We start from the raw sequence: 21538 nt of genomic DNA, 5'->3' as shown, positions 1-21538 counted from the left end.
GGTTCGGTTTAGCCACCGGTGGTGACAGCCGCTTTAATTTTGTGAAACCCAAAATCGGTGCTTGGAGCCGGTTCTGTGGGAATGCAGCTCGTTGGTTCACGCATTAGACACACATTTATTGAGAGCTTCGGGTGTTTACGCTGTTCTGGTGAGGATGTCAGAGATACAGAGAGGAAGGAAAGCAATGGGCCTCACCCCGGGAAGCGCAAGTCCGGTGGAGGGGGCCCGGACAGTGAGCAAACAGCCAGGAAGCTCCGCAGCGCTGCCTCAGGCGGCTGGGACCAGTACTCACCTGGGGTGGTGGGGGTGGGGACTGCAAGTTCAAAGAGAGGTGAGATTGAGCCTGTGATCAGGTGTGTGGCTGGAGGGCAGGATGCCTAGGAGGGTTGGCTGGACATCAGACGGTACCACGGTAGATTGGGTCCAGCTCAGGATGGGTCCGGAATGTTCTCTGACACTCCTGCTCCCAGCAGGACTGCCAGAGGAACCCTGACTGGCTGTGCTGTGGCTCTTGGCAAAGTCACCAATTAGGTGGAAACGTGGCGATTCAATTCCACTTACCCCATATTCTCGGAGCCTCTGTTGATGTTTTGCTGTGGGGAAGACAGCGATGCAAAAGACATTAGAAACAAACAAAATACACAGGACTTTGGTTTCCAGCAGTATTGTGAGTTAGGCAGCAGAAAACCCTCCTGCTACAAAATACCACTTGGAAATGGTGGCTAAAATATAACAAATATCCTTTTAGATGCATGGCTGAGCTTGCGAGAACGGAGGGGAGCTCCCCAGGGATAAAAACAAAGCAGTAGCTGAAAACCAGAGCAGGAATCAGAAAGGCTGGTGTTGGTGCTGTGCTGGGCGGGCATGGCAAGGTGGCTGTGGGTTTCAGGGGCTTGGGGACTGGATTTTACAGCCTCTATGGGGACAAAAAATAAGACTTTGGGCTCCACAAAGCCAGGAATTGTAAATGAGACCCACCTCCAAGCCAGAGTCTCCAGAATTATACTCTCAGTGAAAAGGAAGAAGAGGATAAAAAAACCAACAAGAAACCCACTCTCTGCTCAGACAGATCACCGAGAAGCGAGAAGCACATCTGCACAACCTGGGTAGAGGATGGGACACCGATACCCTGAGAATTAGTTGCCATAGACTCAGCCTCAAGGGGTTTGGGATTTGAATTTACACTGCCCTGCTTCCTGGTGTGCCTAGAGACTCTAAAAGCAAGAACTTAACACAAAAAGAGGGCCTGGCTGGAAATGCCCCTGGCACTGGGCAGAAACAAAGGCAAACACTCCCTAGAGGGCCATGACCTCACCCCCAGCTGCCCAGGGTTCCCACAGACAAAGGTCTCTGCAGATGAGCTCACAAAGAAAAAATTACAAAACAAAAGCAGTCATAAACAAGAGTGAGTGGCAAAACCAACACCAGGATTGGACACTCCAGGAACCTTAAATGATAGATCCAGCAGATAGAGACCACAAAACTGCTATGGTCAAAATTGACTAAGTTTTAGGAACTATCAAAAAGAATTAAGTAGAATGAAAAAACAACAGTGAGAGTTTCTCGTTAAGAGATAGCAGATTAGACACAGGCAGTTATCCCTGCTTCCTTTTGAAATTTCTTTAAAATAACTTTTAAAATACTGCAATGACAAAGAAAATGGGATCATTTTGAAATTGGAAAGCACACCAATTAATGAAAACTGAATTAGTTGATGCAAAAAATTGAATCCTAAGGTGGCAGTGAGGAAAGTGTAGGACAAACAGAACCCCAAAGGCTCAGGAACTGAGTACCAGGTACTTCTGGCACTAGAGGTAAAAAACCAGATTGAACCACAGAGGATTTATTCAAAGACAGTTTAAAGAGCAGTTAGTAACCAAGATCCCATCCCCCAAGGTACTACCTCTACCATATCCCAACAGAAGACAGATGGTTTATTCCCTGGAGTGGGTAAAAGCAAGGGACTCTGCACTGGAGAAGGAAAGATCCAGCCAGAGCATCTCATGAAAATGGGGAATGAAGCTAATCTTCACATTGAACACTGATATTCCCAACTGGTAGCCAGGCTGACCGTGTTTCCCCCAAAATAAGCCCTACCCCGAAAATGAGCCCCAGTTAAGATCCTCAGCCAGACAGACACATTTAGTACGTTATAACAATGTTCCAGAAGAACATGAAATGACTGTATTTGAATAAATGTAGATTGTTGTACATGAAAAAATAAGACATCCCTTGAAAATACGCCCTAATGCGTCCTTTGGAGCAAAAATTAATATAAGACCCAGTCTGATTTTCAGGGAAACACGGTATAAGACCCAATCTTATTTTCGGGGAAACACGGTAGTATGAACCTCTAGACAGGAGACTGAAAGACAATTCTCTGTGGACCTGAGAAGCCCAGGAAGAAAGATTTAAAGGCAGCGACATCAGAAGTTGCCCAGCAAAAGAGCCCAGCCAGATAACCTCCAGAGGACTCCTTGGTGGGCAGCAGACTCTGAGCTCTGTAAAGCTTCCATGTGCAGAAGTCAGGGATCACCAAGCACACGAGGGAAGTGCCTAACTCAGAGACAAGAAATAACAAATAGATACAAAACAACTTGGAGGGAACACAGATGATGACGACAAGGAGAAGAAAATGCCAAAAAACAAACAAATAAATATATATCTCAGTGTCATCAAGGACATAAGAGATACATCCCACATGAAACAAGTACAGGATGTTATTAATGAAGAACATTTTGAGAACAAAAAACATCTCTTGGACAGCACAAATTAAAAGCTTAGAGGAAGGGTTGGAAGATAAGATCGCAGATGAGAAAATATCCCAGAAAGCAGATCAAAAGGACAAAAAGCACAGGAGAGAAAAGATATGGAAGTTAGAGAATCAATCTGGGAGATATAACATTTAAATAAAAGGGATCCCAGAAAGGATAGAGAAAATAGAAGAGGGGGTATAAATTGTCAGTTAAGTTATTCAAGCAGATTTCTCTGAATTAAACAGTATGAGTTTCCAGATTGAAAATATCCAAGTATCTGATAAAACAGATGAAAATATTTGCACACTAAGACACATCAGTGTGAAATTTCAGGTCACCGAGAACAAATGAAAAATCACACAAGCTCCCACATAAGGAAAAACCAGGTTTTTAAATTATATTTCATTATTAATCCCATTATGTGACAAGGCATCAAGAATCAGAATGGCATCAGACTTCTCAATAGCACCACTGAAGTTAGACCACAATGGAGCAAATGCCTCCAAAATCCTGAAAAAAGATACTTCAAACTTAGAATTCTATACCCAACCATCTGAAAAATTAAAGATGACCTAAGTAAATATGAAGATCGCTATGTTCACGGATCAGAGACTCAGACAGAGTCTCTAGAGCAAGACAGTCTCACATAACAATATAGTCACAAGAGTGACAGCCCATCACTTTGCCATATTCTATAGACTAGAAGCAAGTCCTAGGTTCTGCCTAGACTCAAGGAGGGGGGATTACATAAAAGCTCAAATCCTTTTTTCTTTGAAAGTTTGGAAACTATAGCTGTATTCCTGGTGTTTAACTGGTTGCCCTTAAATATTTAATATTGATACCTATAATAGAAATATATTTTCCTATAAGGTAGTTCTGTCCAATAGAAATATAATGTGAGTCACATGCCTTAAACATTGTTAGGAAAATATATTTCTAGGTGTCAATATTAAACAGGTAAGGGCAACCAGTTAAACAACCAACATACAGCTATAGTTTCCAAACTATCAAAAAAAAAAAAAAAAGGAGAATAAAGAAAACTATAAATTTAATAGATGACAGAACATGAGAAATAATTTTAAAAGGTTGGGTAAATAAAACAACAAAATAAAATAGTAGAAGTAATTCTAAGTATATCAACAATCATTATAAATATTAATTAATTTGTCTCTTAAAAGGCAGAGAATGTCATATTGGATCAAAACAAATAAAACAATATACAATATTATGCTGGTTAGGACAAACACTCTAAAGCAAAAGAAAAGGGAAAGATTGAAAAAAAATAATGGAAAAAGATATACAAGGCAAACACTAAATAAAAGAAAGCTAATATAATAGTATTAATATCAGACAAAATACACCTAAGGCCAAGAAATACTAATAGAGATAAAGAGGGACATTATAGGATGATTGAAGTAACAGTCCACCAAAAAGATCCAACAATAATAAGCTTTTTATACCTAACTACATAGCCTCAAAATAAGTCAACAACAACAACAAAGGCAGATTAAAAACAACCAACATCTGTATCTTTGAAAACTAAAAAGCACACTCCCATCTCACAGGTTCAACAGGAAATCGTAGTAGGAACATTTCTTTCCTGTTCCTGATGTTTCCTTCTGTGTGGAGGGGGCTGAATTAGTGGAACGCTACCAGCTTGTCTCTGCCCCTTTCCATTCTCTCTGCCCCACGGAGGAAGAGTGACTTAGCTGATCAGTCAATGTGAGCGAAATAACATGGGCTTGCTTGACTTACCAACTTCCTTTCTCTTGGGAGTTGCCTACAGGCAGTAGTCATTCTCCGTCCCCCACCCACCATCACAGTGATTGGGGGTTAAGGCTGCTAAATCTCCATTGTCAGTATTAGGAAACCCATTTAGCTGTCACATCTACTCTCATCTTCCAACCTTATATTTATCAGTTTAAAAAAAGAACATTCCTCCCCTCATCTCAGTCCCGCCGCACCCTCCCACTCTTTGTCTTACCTCTCAGTTCAGGATCCAGGATAAGCAAGGGAACTTATTTACAGACACCTTCAAAGACATCAACAGAAATCACAATGGGAATTATGAAATATTTGTCACTGAGGAAAAACAGGTAAGTAAATTTTGTAGAATGCAATTAAGAAGACATGTATAGAGAAATATATAATCTTAAATGCATTTACTCTAAAACGATTTAAACATACATGAGTAAAGCTTTCAACAAACAAACAAAAGGCTTTTAAAAAACAGTGAAAAGAAGTAAACAATAAAGATAAGAGCATAAATGAAAAGAAAATCAACAATCACAAAAGTGATTAACAAAGTTAAAAGCTGGCTCTTGGACAAGACAATAAAATAGACAAACATCTAGCAAGGTTAATCAAGGCAAAGAATAATAAAGGCACAAACATCTAATATTAAGAATGAAAGAGAGGGCAGACGGGTGGCTCAGTTGGTTTGAGCGCGAGCTCTGGGCAACCGGGCTGCCAGTTCAATTCCCCCATGGGCCAGCGAGCTGCACCCTCCGCAACTAGAATGAAGTCAATGAGCTGCGGCTCAGCTCCCGGGTGGCCAGATGGCTCAGTTGGTTATAGGTCGGGCTCTCAACCACAAGGTTGCCAGTTCGATTCCCACAAGGGATGGTGGGCTGTGTCCCCTGCAACTAACAATGGCCATTGGACCTGGAGCTGAGCTGCGCCCTCCACAACTAAGATTGAAAGGACAATGACTTGACTTGGATGGAGCTGATGAGTCCTGGGAAAAACACACTACTGTTCCCCAATAAAAAGTCCTGGAAATACACACTGTTCCCCAATAAAGTCCTGTTCTCCTTCCCAATAAAATCTTTTAAAAAATAAATAAATAAATGAAAGGGAGCTAAAACTACAGATGCAGAAGTTTTAAGAATCATAACACTCTGAGCAACTTCATGCTACTATATATGAAAATATGTGAAATAGAGAATTTCTAGAAAAATATCGATGATTAAAGTTCACTCAAGAAGAAGGAAAAAACTAAATAAATCAATGGCCATTAAAGAAAATAAGTTAGTATTTTAAAAATCATGCCTCTCTACTCTCCACCTTCCCAAAGAAACTCCGCATGCAGTGGAGAGGAGTGGGGCGGAGTTGTTTCTGGGAGACAGGAAGAAGCCGGCAGGAACAGCTAGAGGCCTGGAAGAATCTGAGTGTCATGCCCCAGTCGCCATCACTGAGACCTGCTTTGTTCCTGCACTTGTCAGTGTTTGGTTTCACACCTGAGCTCATAAATGCCCCTTCTTTCCTAATTAACTTCTGCTGGGTTTCTGCCATTTGTGTAACCAAAATGCAATCAGCAGTATCATATGTTCCAGTAAATTTCAAGAAATAAGAGCCTCAAGAAATAATGTAGGGGTAGTCCAGTGTCTCCGTCCTACAACACCCCTTACAAATATGCTTTTCAAAATTGGCCACTGTGGCCACTGTGAAAACAAACTTCCCTTCTCTCTCTGCTTCTCGCACACCCCCATAGGGTCCCTCACTACCAGTTGGTCCTATTTGCGTCTTTCCTTCTTTGTGCTACATCCTCCCAATCCTGGAGTGTGGGCTTCTGCTTCTGCCTGCTATTCCTTTCTGCTCTGGGATGGCCAGAGGACCTCAAACCTCTGTCCCAGCCATCCGGTGCCCTGGGGACACGCTGATGAGGAACTCCAGTCCACTGTTGGCTCAGCCCCTGCCTGAGACATAGCAAGTCCTTGCTCAGTATATGCTAGCTCTCCGTCACCCCCCACCCCAGGCCAAGGCAGAGCTTGGCCCAGCAATGCTTCCTCCAGGAGGAAATTTCCTCTAGTAGAAGGCAGAGGAGAGGAAGAGCCCCCCACACACATACACTGGACAAGAGACTGAGGATGACCAAATCTGCAGTTTAAAGGGACCTCAGTGACCCACTCACTTTTCAAATGAGAAGTGGAAACAGAAAGCCTTACACTGCCAGAGTGGTAACTAGGCTCCTGCTGATCTGGAATTTCTCTTCTGGAAGAGTCTGGCATGCCTGGTCCATCTTAGTAAGCTCTCAGTATGAAAAGAAACCACAGGACAGAGAATGGACAAGACCTCCTGAGGGCCCATTCAGAGCCCTTAGAATCGATGTCCCCAACAGACAGTCTCCCCAAGCAGATCTGTGCACATCCCCAGAACTCGATTTTCTAACAAGCTGGTATCATATATTTCAGGTCAATGAAAACAGGGGTGAAGTCACAATCAGTAAACCAGTAGCCAGTTGAATGTGTGCAGTAAATATATTTTCAGTTAATGATTACTATTAAATTGTGTGAATAAGGCTCTCATAGACTCATAGTATTTGACTCTTAGACTGAGAACCAGGCCTTCGGGTTGGGAGCTCTATGAGGGTCTCCCTTAGTCACAGCTGCACCCCAGTCCCTAGCATAGGGCTGCCTGCACCAAGAGCCTACTAAATCCCAGTGCAATGAATGAGGGCAGATGTCAGACTCAATCAGGATGTTAGGCGCCTGGTCTGTCAATAGCAGGATCACAGACTATTAGATCCCAGCTTCTCGGACTGAAGAACCTAGAGAGGTGAGCAGCACCCACATTTTTCAGGTGCAAAACTGAGAAGCCTCGGGGGCTTCTGCCAAGCACCTCTCTCACTTGTTGGAGGGGGTGGGGGATGGGAGTGAAGAGAAAGGAGGGACAAAGGGTGCAGGAAGTTTCTTCTCTCCTAGTTATCAAGGAACTCCTAATAGGTTGGGACAGCAATGGAAGCCCTCCCTCCCCAGGGCCCCAGCACCTCTCCATTCCCCTGCCCTGCCCCCACTATACCCTCCACAGGGCCAGAGAGGGCAAGTCAGCTCTGGGACTTGGGAGGACACAGAAGAAAGGCTGTGACCTTGGCTGACTTAGGCTACATTCTCCCCCTCCCCAGCACCTCTACTCCCTCCTCCCCTTTCCTCCCCTCACCCCCCCACCCACTGGAAATTTTGGAAGAGGAATTTGCTGGAATTTCCAGCAGGAAATTTTGGAAGAGGGCCAAAGGAATTCTTTCATGGGCCTCTGGATGAGAACCTGGACACTTCTATTGTTGTTCTCCCCAACCCACCTGCCATTTCTTCTCAGATGCTCCATGAAACTCACAGGTTAGGGGCGATCCGTGGGGAGGGGTGTGCAGCCCAAGGTGACGGAGAAGAGCTGCAGTGGGTGGCCGGCCTCAGCCCTCTTTGGGCCACAGTTTTCCTGTCTGGAACATGAGCTTTGGACTAGAAGAGCTTGAGACCCCTTCCAGCTCTGATATACTAAGATTTTCTCTCTTTGTAGGGACCTCACGCCTTAGCAATGAGGTCTTGGGCAAGCCACCAAAGCAAAGTCCCTGCTAGCTCATCTATAAAATAGGCATGTTACCGGAGGCAGCTTGTCAGCTAGAGGGGGATTTTCACCCCAACACACCTTTTGCTGCTGGTTTCTTGGGTCCACCACAGAGGTAGCTCAGGGCATTTAGTTAAGAGTTCAGACCTTGGTGTGTAGCTGGGCTGGCTTTGGGTTCCAGCTTCACCAATGACTAACTGTGTGGCATTCAGCTTAAGCTCACTGACCTTCAGTCTCCTCATCTGTAAAGAATGAACTTAACAGAGACCTACTTCCTAGGACTGCTGGGAGATCATACCTGCAAGCTCACGGCATGTGCTAAGTGCTCAATGCCAACTGTCACTTTGTGGTTGGCTGAGGGCTCCCGGCCAAGGCAACCACACTGGCCTGGAGTGAGTCACCAGCTCAGAGAGAGAGCCAGAACCCCCTTTGATTTCAGACCAGTTCTTGAGACCGCCCAGGGGGTGACACCAAGGCAGAAATGAGCACAGGATGTCCTTGATCCCCCTGTCCCTTCTCCACTTGCCCTTGGACCATGTTCTGAGAAGCTCAGGACACCGGGGGGCCAAAGCTTCTGCAAAGGCCTAATTCATCTCCGGACGGGACCTACATGACAGGCCTCCCACCATCCCTGAGGTGTCCTTCCCCCTGGTCTGTCTCTGCTGGGCTCGCAGGAGCCAGCCCTCCCAGATGGCAGCAGCAGATCCTGCCCGCTGCTTTGATGGTTCAGAGAACACCTTGTTCAAGCTAGATGAGGGGTGGTGCCTTCCGGCATCACAGCCCCCTGAGCCGAGAGGACAGGCTCCCTCAGGTCTAGTTAAAGGAGAACTGTAGATATGACAATGGCTGGTCCAGGTGTGCGTGTGCCTTGGATAAGTCATGCTTTGGACCTTTAGATGTGTTTGCACCCGGAGTTCCATGCTACACCCACCAGCCCGTCCCCAAATCATCCTGCCCTCTGAACCCTGTGCTCAGGCGTCTTCAGTGGAAACTCCCGTGCCACGCTTGGCTCCAGCGACTTGTGACTTCTCTCTAGACCTTATCCTAATAGCATGTCCCACTGAGAGAGCCATTGTGCACAGTGCCAGGAGCTACTGGCATTGTTGCTTTAAGTCAGTCCAGGTAAGCCCGGTGAGGTGGCTCTTACTGCTATTCTACCCCCATTTGACAGCTGGGCAAACTGAGTGTCAGAGAGTAAATTGGCCAAGGACACACACAGCCAGGAAGTGGAAGGACAGAATTTAAACCCAAATCTGCTGAACTCCTCACTGGTCAGCCTCTGCTCTGCCTGCCAGGGCCTGAGTTCCCTGGGGGCAGGGGCTGTTCCTGGTTCTGCCCAGGCTTCCTCTAGGGCCCAGTGCAAGGCCCTGAATCTGGTTAATATCTAGTTGGCATCGAATAAATACAGTGTCTACTGAGAGAACCAGTCCAATGAGAAAGAGACTGAGAGGGCAGGGGGCGGTGGGTGCGGAGAGACTCCCAGGATAGACACCGGTGTGGTCAGAAGCCTTTCAACCCCCAGTCCCAACCACACAGGAGAGACCCCAGGTGCTGGAGAGTTTTGACATCACACCCCACCCCCGCTGCTGGACAGGACCCAAGGGTGTAAACTAGAATGTAGAGGCGGTGAGAGGGAGCCGCAGATGGTCTGGGAGCAGGGGATGGTACGATGCGGCGGGCAGAAGAACAGGCTTACACCACGTAATTGGGTGCCAGAGGCAGCAGCCCCGTCCTCGGAGGGCCGGGCAGACCTAGTGAGCCACAAGGGAGGGTGGGGTCAGACGCAAGTGGCAGCCCCCCTCCCCAAGTCAGAGCGAACGGGACCTATCCGGTCAGCTCTCACTGCAGGGCCCGGCTCCGGGCACACGCCGGCCTTTTTGGAGAGGGAGAGAGTCGGCAGGAAGCCCGGATACTAGGACTTGGGAAAGCCGGGCCCTTTCACCTGCCTTCTGAGGCACAGAAGTGGAGCTGCGAATGCGAGCTGACGCCCCAGAGAGCACTGGCTCGTGTGCGCGGAACAGAAACCCTCGGGCTGGGGTGCCCGGCTGGGTGCTGGGGCTGAGGCTGGGGCGCACCAGCTGAGGCGCACGGGCTGGGTCAGGGGCTAGGACGAGCGGACCGGGGGCGCCCCGTCGGCGGACTGCCTCCCAGCGGGCGGCGGCAGGACGGTCCCCGCGGAGACACCGTGTGTGCGGCTGGCGGGGAACCTGATATTTCTCTGCGCGGCCCCCGGAGGAATGTTTCCATTACCCAGGCAGCGCGGACAGCCGCTGCCTTTCCTCTCCCCGCCCGGCTCGCCGGCTGCCGGCCCCTCCTCGCAGCCCCTCCGGGCCGCCGCGCAGGCACTTTGTGCAAATGTAACCTTTCCGCGGGCCCCGCCCCCGCCGGGAAGTCGCGCGCGGGGTTGCCAGGAACGCGGCGCGGCGCGGCGCGCTCGGAGCTGGAAGGCGGCCGGTTCATCAGCGGCTCTGACAGAGAATCCGACGCCCGCGCGGACGGCCGGCCCGGCCTGGTTCCCTCCCGGCGCCTCCGCGCCACGCTGGCCGCGCTCTTGCTCTGTGTTCCCCGGCGGCCCTGCGCTTCCTCCGCGGGCCTGAGTTATGTCCCTTCTGTCGGATTCTCGCGCCCTTCTCCTCCTGGCCCTGTTTCCCGCTCTCTGTCCCTCCCACCAAATGGCCTCCTGCTCACTTCCTTCCCTTCCCCTGGAGGGTAGAGAGTAAACGAAAAGGGGCTTATTCCCCCCTTTCTACGCCAGCCTGTTGGGGGAAGGTGGGGCTCACCAGCGTGCCTCTTGGTGACATCTTCCCCACAGTGTCCCAGGGTATCCGGATCCCACGCCCCCACCCCCAATAGAAAGACCGCTAGCGGAGCTTTATGGATGACCTGGGTGGGAGTGGAGAGATCCAGAAGATCCCTGAAATTATAAGTCACGCTTTGGGTGCGTTTGTCTGAGGATGGATCGGAAGATTTCATGAGTGTTTCAAAGAAGTCAGTGATTAAGAAAGATGAAACATCACAGCCCTTGAGATGCTTCCCATGCATCTTATTAATTAATCTAGTCAACAGTTACCTGTTGAGACCTACTATGTGCCAGGTGCCAGGTGCATGCTAAGATCTGGGGACAGAGCCATGAACTCTAGACGGGGACCATCACATTAGACAAACAAACAGGTCATCACCTGAGAGAGGTACAAGCAGGAATGACAGACAGGTGAGCTCAACCTGGGCTGGGGTGAGGGTGTCTCTGATGACTTAACAGGTCCCCTGGCACTGGATCAGCCTGCATGCTGGCCTCCCCTTCCCCTCCCAGCTAGTGCCCCACTAGTGCCACCCTTCCCCATTCTATTCCCACAACCATGGTAAACAGCATTCAAAACCTGCTGGGGGAGGGGGTCCTCGACCATGGTCCCACCCTGTGCTCTCTCCAAGGCAAGAGAGCTCAAAGAGTGACTGACCCAAAGGTGACAGGTTCAAATTGCCAGTCTGTGTTTCCTTTGTAGCAAGAATGTTTGCTGGCATTTACTGAGCGATTGCTACGTGGCTGGCACTGTGCTAAATGTTTTACATGCATCATCTTTCGTTTATTTGCCACTTCAACAAGTGTCTACTAAGCCCCTCTTGTGCCAGGCACTGTGCCTGCTGCTGGGGGTAGACCACTGGGGCGGCTGCTTGTCCTCACCATCTGGTGCAGAAGAGACAACAAAGAAATGAATTAATGAACTAAGAATAGCCTGTGACAAGGGCTGGGAATGAAATAAGCAAGGTAATGAGATAGACAGCAACCAGTGGGTGAGGCAGGGGATGAGGTCATAGCTACTTTGGATGGGGTGGTCAGGGAGAGCATCCCCGAGGAGTGGGCATTCCAGCTGAGAATTAAAGAAAGAAGGGGTTGGTCACCCTGGGAGGAACTTCCCAGGCAGAGAGAACAGTCTATGGAAAGGTTCTGCCATTTGCACAACTGCCTTCTGAGGAGGACATTATTACTGTGCCCATTTTACAGATCAGGAAGCTGAGGCTCAGAAAAAGAAAATTCCTAGCCTGGCGTCACCCTGCTAGGACTGGAGAGAGCAGTCTCCTTTCCCCACCCCTTCCTGAGGACTGGATAGCCAGCCTGCCATAGGAGCAGCAGTGTGTGGCAGTGTGCAAAAGTACTCTAGTCTGGACCAGGAGGCCTAAGTTCTTTGTGCCCAAAGGTGACCTTGGGCGATTTACCTATATCCTCTCTGAGCCTCAGTTTTCCGCTCTGTGTAATGAGTAATACAGGCATGCCTCTCATAGGCCAGTGAGGTCAAGGACATAGAGGGCTTAGCAGAGGACTCCACACTCAGAAAGCACTGTGTGATCGCAGCTGTTGCCAGATTTCTGAAGTGCAGCTATAGAAGTGGTTTTAGCCTGGCGAAAATTAGACAGGATTTTGTTGTTGGTGTTGTTACTGTGGGCCGAACCAAGCACAGCAGTGAGGGGCTGCCTCAACCTCTTGCTAAAGGGTCTATGGCGACTGTGCCCGATGCCCCCACATCACTCCTCCCCCCAAACACCTGGCATCTGTGTATCTCTCCACACGCAGCTCTGGTCCGTGATGTATGCAAGTCTGCTGTGGGGGCGGAGCCCCAGAGAGTAGTTTCCAGGCTCTCGGCCTCACATAGACAGGTGCTGGCTCAGGTAGTAAATGGCCAACTGTGATTGCATGGCCATCAGCTGTGGCTAGTTGGCCGTCAGCTGTAACCAGTGAGCCATTGGCCACTAATATAACTGCTGTGGCTATGCTAGGAGAGAGAAGGGAGAAAGAATGGGGGCTAGCAAGAAGATGGTGGCTGGGCTGGCAAGTGTGGATGGCGGTTTGCGGACAGTGTGGATCCAGCCTCCAGTGAGAGTATAGTGCCGCCGGCGAGAATATAGTGGTATGACTCCCCTACCTATGGCTCCGTGGGTGTTCCTTTTTGGCCTCACCATATCCTGCGTTCTTGTATGGGGAGCGGGACCAGAGACCCTGCAGGTCTCCCTGCATGACAAATGGCGCAGCGAGCAGGGTCTCCCGCATGACATCTGCCCGTCAAGAGGTGGCAAGGACAGTCTGCTCACTTGGCCCCTGACCTCAGCATGAATGTACTCAGCCCCCATCGTGCTCCTGGGCTGGGGTGCAGGAGAGGTAGGGGCAAGGAATGGCTGGGGAGGAGGAACCAAATGCTGAGCCTTGAGCAAAAGGAACCTCACGGTTGGTGGCGGGTTTTCAGCGTGGACTTGGAGTCAGCCAGACCTCAGGTCTGCTCTCTAGCCTCTAATGTCTCTTCTATAAAATGGGTGTGATCATAACAGCACTTTCTTCGTAGCTGATCACGTTAGAAGGGCTTTAGTACTTCTGATCCAGGGAGAGCTCTGCTCTGTCAGTCAGCCTCTCTTATTGTGGTTTTTCTGCCTGGGAGCTTGGGAAGTCAGGATGGAGGAGACACCATTTAAGCCGACCATTGCAGGATAAGAACTGCGGGGCTCCAGGGATGGGAGTGGCAGCCGGATGGTGCATCAGGGAATAGAAAATGGACAAGTGGGAGCTGAATAGGAGAGAGGGTGAACGGGGATCTGAACAGGCTTAGGGACACACAGGACAGGCCCGCTGGACGGTCTGCTGCCTTTTCCACACATTGCATCAGTGAGAATATTTCTGACTGCAAGTCACAGGCTTCCTGACTCTGAAATAAGGACAGCAGAACAGAACAAGACATAACAGGCAGCCCAGAAGTAGGGCCAGCCTGGGTTGGCTCTACATGGGCAAAGCTTAATCTTCAGGGAACAGTGGAGGCTACCTGCTCCCTTCCTTGAGTCCAGCAGGAGAAAGGGCCTCCCACAGCCGTAGGTCCAAAGTCCTTCCCTTCCGAATGGGCTGCCCTAGGTCTCCCGGAGATGCGTGTGCTGATTGGCTTAGAGCAGAGCTCTGGACGAAACCAGTGGACAAGGCCCTCCCTGGAGCCGTTACACACTGGGGAGAATCTGGTGGATGGTGGGGGTGGGGGGCACAACACACATCAGAAAGGAGGGCCTTTTCTCTCCATTAGCCTCAGGTTCAGGGGCCAGGAGCCCAGTATCTCCCTGTCTGGCTCAGAGCCTGAAGGGCTGGGTTCATCTCACTGCAGTGTCCAGGGTCCGCAGCAGTCGGCACAGGGCCTGGTGTCGAGTGGGAGCTCCATAAAGACTTATTAAATGAATGCTGAATGGTGTCTCATTTGTCTAAGCTCAGGGAATTGTGAGAGAGCAGCCATCAGCTAAAGAAATCTTCAGACTAGGGTTTCTCAGGAGAATATCTGGACCCTCTACATTGGAATCACTAGGGGATGGGGGAGTAAGCTGAATAATCACCCCAAAGACATCCAGGTCATAATCCCCGAAACCTGTGAATGGTGTCTTATATGGCAAGAGGTGTTATAGATGTGATGAGATTAAGGATCTTGAGACGGGAAGGTTATCCTGGATTATCCGGACAAACCCTAAAGTCATCACAAGTGTCTATATGAGGACAGTGACGGGAGATTTGATACAGAAGAGGAAACACAACGGGAAAACAGAAGCAGAGATTGGAGTGAGGCGCCACAAGCCCAGGAATGTGGCCGCCTCCAGAAGGAACCCTTCCAACACCATGATTTCAGGCCTGTAAGTCTCAGTCTCCAGAACTGACAGATAATGAATTTCTGTTGTTTTGAGCCACCCACCTTGTGGTCATTTGTCTCAGCAGCCCTAGGAAACAGACAGGGTGGTGATTAAAATGCAGATTACTGGGTCCCACCCACAAACTGTCCAAATTAGAAGCACTGAAAGCAGGGCCGGAGACTCTGCATTTTAAGTAAGCTATTCCTCCCCTTCCCCCGCCCAGCTCAACTCCGCTGCACACTGAAGTGTGAGAAGCTCTGCACTTGAACAGAAAGGTGACCCAGGCTTGATCTACACAGGAGAACACTGACAAGAATGGGTCACGGCAGCCTCTTTGGGGCCCTGAGGACCCAGTCCTGTGCAACTCACCAGTTCTCTGGCCAGCCTGACCCAGTCCTCTCCTGGGAGCCCTGCCCAAGGCCCTGCCTATGCTATTCCCGGTCTAGGAAAGCCTGTGCCCTCTCCCTCTCCTTCTTTTATTTCTTGTTCCCCTCTTCTACCCATCTTCAGTGTTCCCAGATGCCAGTGTCCCTCACCACAGCACTGGACTGCTGCTTACCCAGAGGCGGTGAGCCTTGAGCCACTCAGGGCAGGCCCAGGCCTACCTTGGCTACCAGCTATCCCTACCTGGTCACGTTACTCCTGGCACACACTAAGGGCTCGGTAAACACTTGAATGTGCTAAGGAGATATGCTGACCTCTCTGTACACCCAGAGCTTCTGGCAGTGGGGTAGGGCGCGGGGCTGTCCCATCTCTTCTCCCTGCCACTTCCTGCAGAAGCAGGCCAGCCCCCTCTACACAGGAATGTAGGCAGAGCCCCTCCACACCCTCCCTGCCTCTGCCTGGGCACCACCCTGGGTGACCTGCCAGCAGGCTAAGAGAAGCAGAGCGGGCATGGAGAGAAACTCACTCCAGCCTGGCTCTTCAGGGCTGGAAGGGATGGGTTTGGGAAAGGGGAGTCAGCTCCATCTTGGATTCCCACCCCTGCTTCTCACCTGTTCCTGCCTCTAACCAGCTGGGTGGCTGGCTGCCCTTTGGTGAGCACATCCTTTTTCCTCCCTGGTCCTCCATCCTTCAGCCAATGGGGCTCAAACTCAGGGGCCCCATAGCTCAGGAACCAGGTCCCTGTGGGAAGGCACAATGCCCAAGTGTTTGCTTCTAACACTAACAGTGTCTTTTGTGGGGACACACACTCCCCAGTTCAAAGCAGTCTGACGCTCCCCACTGTTACTCCAACCTGATGCTTTCAGTGGCTGAACTCGCCCAGCTCCCAAGACTTGTGGTCTGTCCCCACTTCTGCTCCCTGGCCTAAAGCAACTCTGTCCATATGTGTTGCAGTTTGCCAGCTGATGGCAAAACGAATGACTGAGGCCTGTCCTTTCTACAGCTCAGGCTGTACTGTGGCTGCTGGCTACCCCATGTCACTCTCCTCAAGCTCTCAATGGCTCCCCAATGCCTATAGCGGTGGTTTTCAAACCTCCCTTTTCAGCAGGGAGCCTTTCCTCACTTTTATGTATAAAACAGAGGGAAGCTGAGCAGTTCAGGTAGAGGCAGGAGTGAGGGGCAAGGCTGGACTCTGCCCCCACCCTCCGTGATTCTCAAAGCAAAACACTGTTGGCAAACCTTTCGCCACATATAAGAAAGGTATGAGTGTGACCCACACATCTTCCACCCTTCCTTGGCTGGCGTCCTGGGCCAAAGGTCAAGGTTACAGGAAGCCTCTCCAGGGGAGGCTGCACTTCTGAGCCCAGCAGGGTCCCCACCTCCCAAAGCCTACAGATGTATCCACAAATGTTTGATCACTGTGATGTTGGGCACAGGACACACGAGGCTAAGTGGCAGCCGTCAGAGCACAGGACCTTTCTAGAAGGGGCCTGGCATCCAAGAAACAAGTATAGGGATAAGAGGGCTGCAGATGGCAATAAATGCCACAAAGAGAACAAAACCAAAGAATGAAACCTGGAGTGAAGCTGCGGAACATCTCTAGACCAGGTGGTGGTGGTGGTGCTGGGGAGACTCTGGGAAGGTGACATTTAAGCTGCGATCTCCACCAGGAGAAGGAACCAGTTACACAGGACAGGGCGCAGCGTACGTGGGCAGCGGGAATGGCATGTGCAAAGGCCCTGTACAGTCTCTGTATGCTCCTAGTGGAGAATGGAGGAATAAACAGAAGTGTCACATCAGGTCCCTCCCTCTCCACAAAAAGACAGGTACATGGATGTTCAGAGCAGCTTCACAGAGACCAGAAAGGATTGGAACGGCCACTGACAGGAGAGGGATAAACAAAGAAATACAACTCCCCAGTAAAAAGGACAGCTAGTGACACACAGTGACATGGATGAACCTGCAAATATGATGATGCCAAGTGAAAGACACCAAGCTCAAGAGAACACCCTTTGTTTGCATCTGTGTGAAGAGGTAAAAGCGGGGTGATGGCGGTCAGGCTGGCGGGTGCTCTGGGGTGGGGGCATGACTGGGAGGGGGCATGTGAGGACTTTCTGGAGTGATGGCAATGGCCAGTATCTTGCTCAAGGTGGTAGTCACACAGTGACACAAATGTAAGAAATCGTGGAGTTGGACTCGTAAGACTAGGGCATTTTCTCTTATGTAAAATATGCACCAAGAAAGTACTGGAAAAAGATAAATACAGTTTGTCCTGTTTGGAAAGAAAGAATCCCGCCTCACCCAGCCCACCTCATGAAATCAGGAGTACCCTGTGAGCCTTGTCTGAGGTCAGAAAACCAGAGGCCCACCACCCTACTGAGAAAAAAGAACCCCGATCCCATCGCCCCATTGTCTGCGTGACCACGCGGCTCCACCCTTCTCCTGCTTTCTCCCACCTGTGGTCCGATGGCCTGGAGGGGGTCCCAGGGTGGGAATGGGGAGGACCCAAAGACCAGCCTTCCAGAATGTTCTGTGTCAGGCTGGGAAGGGCCTGTTCCTCCCAGTGCTGCTAGGCTGTAACCCGAGCTTTCGGTTCAGCGGATTTCTCCTGGGGCAGGACCCCCTCTGGTTCTGGAATGCAGCTTGGGGCATGGGGGTGGGGCCGGGAAGGAGTAACAAAGGGTGAACCCGCTTTGAAATTCTGCTTCCTGTCCACCCCCCAGCCCCAGAGCTGAACAAACACGCCGCTCCTCTGATGCTGGGCCTTTGTTGGGAGTGGAGGGGGGATGCCCCAGGCTGCCAGTGAAGCTTCCACCTCTGCCGGGCTGGGGTTGCAGCTTCCACCCTCGCCCCCCACCACCCTATTCTCCAGGCTCAGCTGTTTCCCCAACTTGATGGGGGCCCTAATGTTGTGCACACCCCGCAGGATGTAGATTGCGCCCCGAAGGTGGGCGGCCCAGAGGCCAGGAGGCATCAGGGTTCTCCTGCGGTGGTTGAGGCTGCCCAGGGAGGCCAAAACTGAGGTCGTGGGGTGCCAGGGCCACCTTGGGGGGGACCTGCCCTTATTCACTCCCCTTTCCCACTCCACTGAGGTTGCTTACATGGTCCTGCCCCAGGAGAAATCGACTGAACCGGCGGTTCGGGTTACAGCCGAGCTGCACTGGAGGAGGCGGGCCCTTCCAGCCTGACACTGAACATTCTGGAAGGCTGGTCTTTGGGTCCACCCCCCATGACCACCCTGGGACCCCCTCCAGGCCTTCGGACCTCAGGAGGGAGAGAGCTGGAGAAGGATGGAGCCACATGCTCACCAGACGATGGGGAGACGGGGTTTGGGTTCTTTTTTCTCAGTAGGGGAGACGGGCCCCTGGTTTTCTGTCTGGGCTGGTATGACCTCAGACAGAGCTGGATTCTTGGTTCTCACACCCAGACAGGCTGAGACAGGGGCTGTGCACGGTCCCTAGTAGGGATTTTTTTTTAGTTTCAATAAGAGCCATTTTTGTCCAGAGCCTTCCAACAGCTCCCTGAAGTGGAGGGAGGATGGAATGAGACTGCAGGCCCGGCCCAGCTCAGCCGCTGCCTCCAGCTGCTCAATCTCCCAGCAAGAAAATAAGGGACTGGAGGGGCAATAGGATACTCAGCCCCTCTTCTGCTTCAGACTTCTCCCAAGGTGATGGGGAACCGGGGAGCAAGGTCCCTGGTAAGGACACCTCACCAGGAGAGGACAGAGGACTGGTCCTTCAGGAGGGAGCCAGCCATCCGGTTGTAGGCATGACACTGGGGAAACAGGAACACACATTTGCAGTGACACACATGTAGTGACACCCGCACGAGTGCTCACACATGGGAACACACGGAAGCACCTAACATCCCAGAGAGCTCTCAGGCCAATCCCAACAATTGAACCTTGAGTGTCCTCTGAAAAGCCCAGTGGTTCCCACCACGTTCCCAGGAGACACCCTTACCCACTCACTGTCCCTACACTCACGCAGCTTTTCCCTTTCTTTCTCTTTCCTCCCTGCCCTCAGCTGCTCACCCTGAGAGCCCAGCACCCTCCAGCTGCGTCCTCGCCCTCCCACTACCCTTCCTGTTCTGTGGCTAAACCCCACCCTTACCCCCCACCCACCCCAGTTTCCATCTGTACCCCGGCCTTAGCACACCAGACTCCCCTAGGCCCAGGCTGTTCCCTCCCTTGTGTCAGGGGTAAGACCAGGGCCCTGAAGTGTCTCTGTCCACAGAGCCTCTCCTTGGACAGAACCTCCACCTCGGCTGGGCACCTACTGGACCCCAAGAGGGGAGAGGCCCCCTTCCTCATCCATCAGTCCATGAGTATTGTCTGGGGACCAGGTGCTGGGGATGGGGGTGGCAGGGTGGCCGGACCAGTGGAGGAATCCCCAACTTAGACTCTTTGTGACAGGAAGGCAAAGATAGAAGTCGGCTTGCCGGTACCATCCCTGATGGCAGAGAGTGTTACAGAGGTTGAGGTAGTGTGGGGGTGGGGCTGAGAGCCTGGCAAGCCCCACTGCCACGTCACACAACCTAGGTTGTGGTGCAGCCACAGAAGACCTGCAGGTCTCCTCTGTCTCCAGCAGCTGCATCAACTTCACTCAGCTGGCCTGGGGGTCTCCTCTGTGCTCCCCCAGGTCCCTGGCCTGGCCCTGCCACAGCACTGGCCACTCTGGACCGTCCTTGACAGTCCAGAATGAATGAAGAGCTTTCCCACCAACTGCTCATTTACAGACTTCCTTGCCCTTGTAGGTCATGCCCACCTTCCAGGGAGGAATTTGCCCCCTCCCCAACCTTGTGCTGGTCATTAACTCAGTGCCTGGACTTGCCTGGTTAATGAATAATTAAGCTGGACAGAGGCTGACCTCGGGCTGACCTTGACCCTCCCTACTAAGTCCTTCCCCAGTTGAATGTGTGACCACTTCAGAATGACCCCTTTCCTCCTCCCTATTGGTGAGTTCTGAATCCTGGAGATTCAGACACGGAGAAGTCCTGGCCCCAACCCAGTTGCCCCAGCCTGCCCCAGCCTGCCCATGAGGCCACCCCTACAGGATATTGGGGACTCCCTTTTTTCCACACTCTTGCCAAAGCCCAGAATTGCAGAACTGAGAGCCGGCACATGGGCCTGGAGCTGGGCTCTGTCACTGATGCACTGAGAGACCCCGGGTCCAGTTCTCCCCGACCACTGGGCCTCGGTTTCCCCATCAGTCAAACAGAAGGATGGTTCAGCATGACTGTGACTCATTCCATGATGCTTTGGAAATGGGTGAATGTCGTGACACAGATCCAGGCAAGGCCTCTGAGACCATTTCATTGTGTGCTGTGATGGCCCCAAATTACATAGCAAATGGAGAGGGCTAGGGGGAGGCTACAAGTCTCTTGAGCCACTGTCCCAGCCTCCCTCCCCTTCATGCCAGCCCTTCTTGCTGTCCATTATTATCTTCTCTCCTCCTCAATCCTTCATTCATTCATTCATTCATTGGATATGATAGGCAGGGCTCTGCATGAGTGGCCAGGGTCTTGCCATCAGGGCAGCCCAACCTAGGGGACACAACCATCCCAGGCAGCTACAATCCAGAGCAATCTGTGCTAAGGGGTAGGCTCGCAAAGCAGAGGGGCGCCTTCCCCTACCTGAGAGGGAGGAGGGCACCCTAACCTCATAGCTGTCACCTATGTTGAGGCCTAGAGGAGAACTAGAAGGGGCAGGGGAGGAGCTCCTGGCAGGAGTAACAGCAAAAGCCACACAGACAGAATAACCCCTTGGGAAAATGACAGGCAGTTCAGTTTGGTTGGCTGTAGCAAGACCTGATGAGCCACAGATAGGAGTTTAAAATTAATTCAGACAATGGGGAGCAAAAGATTTGAAGCTGGAGAGGACCATGGCCAGGCGGCAACGTGGAAAGTTCGCTCTGGCTGCTGCTGCACGGAAAATGATTTGAATGGAACAGAGGCACGAGGTAATGGAGTCTGAATAGGTGGCAGGGGTGGGAGAGAAGTTAATAGATTCAAGAGTTATTAGGAAGTGGAATTATCAAAACTTGGTAACTGATTTCTACTTCTGGCCAAGAAGGAATAACAGAGACCTGATTTACTACCCCACTTGAAAAAACCAAAAATTTCAGGAAAAAAAATACATAAAACAGTTGTTTTCAAGAAAGAACCATCTGAAAGGACTAGAGGGAAGAACGTCTGATGCTTCACAGGACTGGGAATAGTGTTTGTTCCTACCACCCAGACTTAAAAACTCATAATTCACAGGGCAGTAGGTACGGATTCAAGAGGTTTTTGCCTCAGAGGGGGGGAGTAATTAACCTAGACTGAGCATCGCTTAAAATCCACATAACAAATGATAGGACAAGACCCAAAAGGATCAATTGGTGCCCAAGTAATTTAGCTGCTTCCTAGAATAAAGCTCA

General features: G+C 50.9%; 1 long non-coding RNA gene across 1 annotated transcript; it reads right to left on the bottom strand.

The window, feature by feature from the left end:
* Positions 1–95: 95 nt before the first annotated feature.
* LOC141571198 (uncharacterized) lies at positions 96–4798 on the bottom strand. Its single transcript, XR_012495980.2, has 2 exons — positions 4741–4798; positions 96–593 (listed from the first exon to the last, which is right to left on the bottom strand). It is a non-coding gene; the product is annotated as an uncharacterized LOC141571198 (long non-coding RNA).
* Between the last annotated feature and the right edge of the window lie 16740 nt (positions 4799–21538).

The sequence above is a fragment of the Rhinolophus sinicus genome, chromosome 16 (genome assembly GCF_057876585.1).
Source record: "Rhinolophus sinicus isolate RSI-liver-muscle chromosome 16, RSI-T2T, whole genome shotgun sequence".
In the NCBI taxonomy this organism is placed as follows: domain Eukaryota; kingdom Metazoa; phylum Chordata; class Mammalia; order Chiroptera; family Rhinolophidae; genus Rhinolophus; species Rhinolophus sinicus.
The sequence above is the reverse complement of the archived record's forward strand: the minus strand, read 5'-3'. Positions and strand labels throughout refer to the sequence as shown.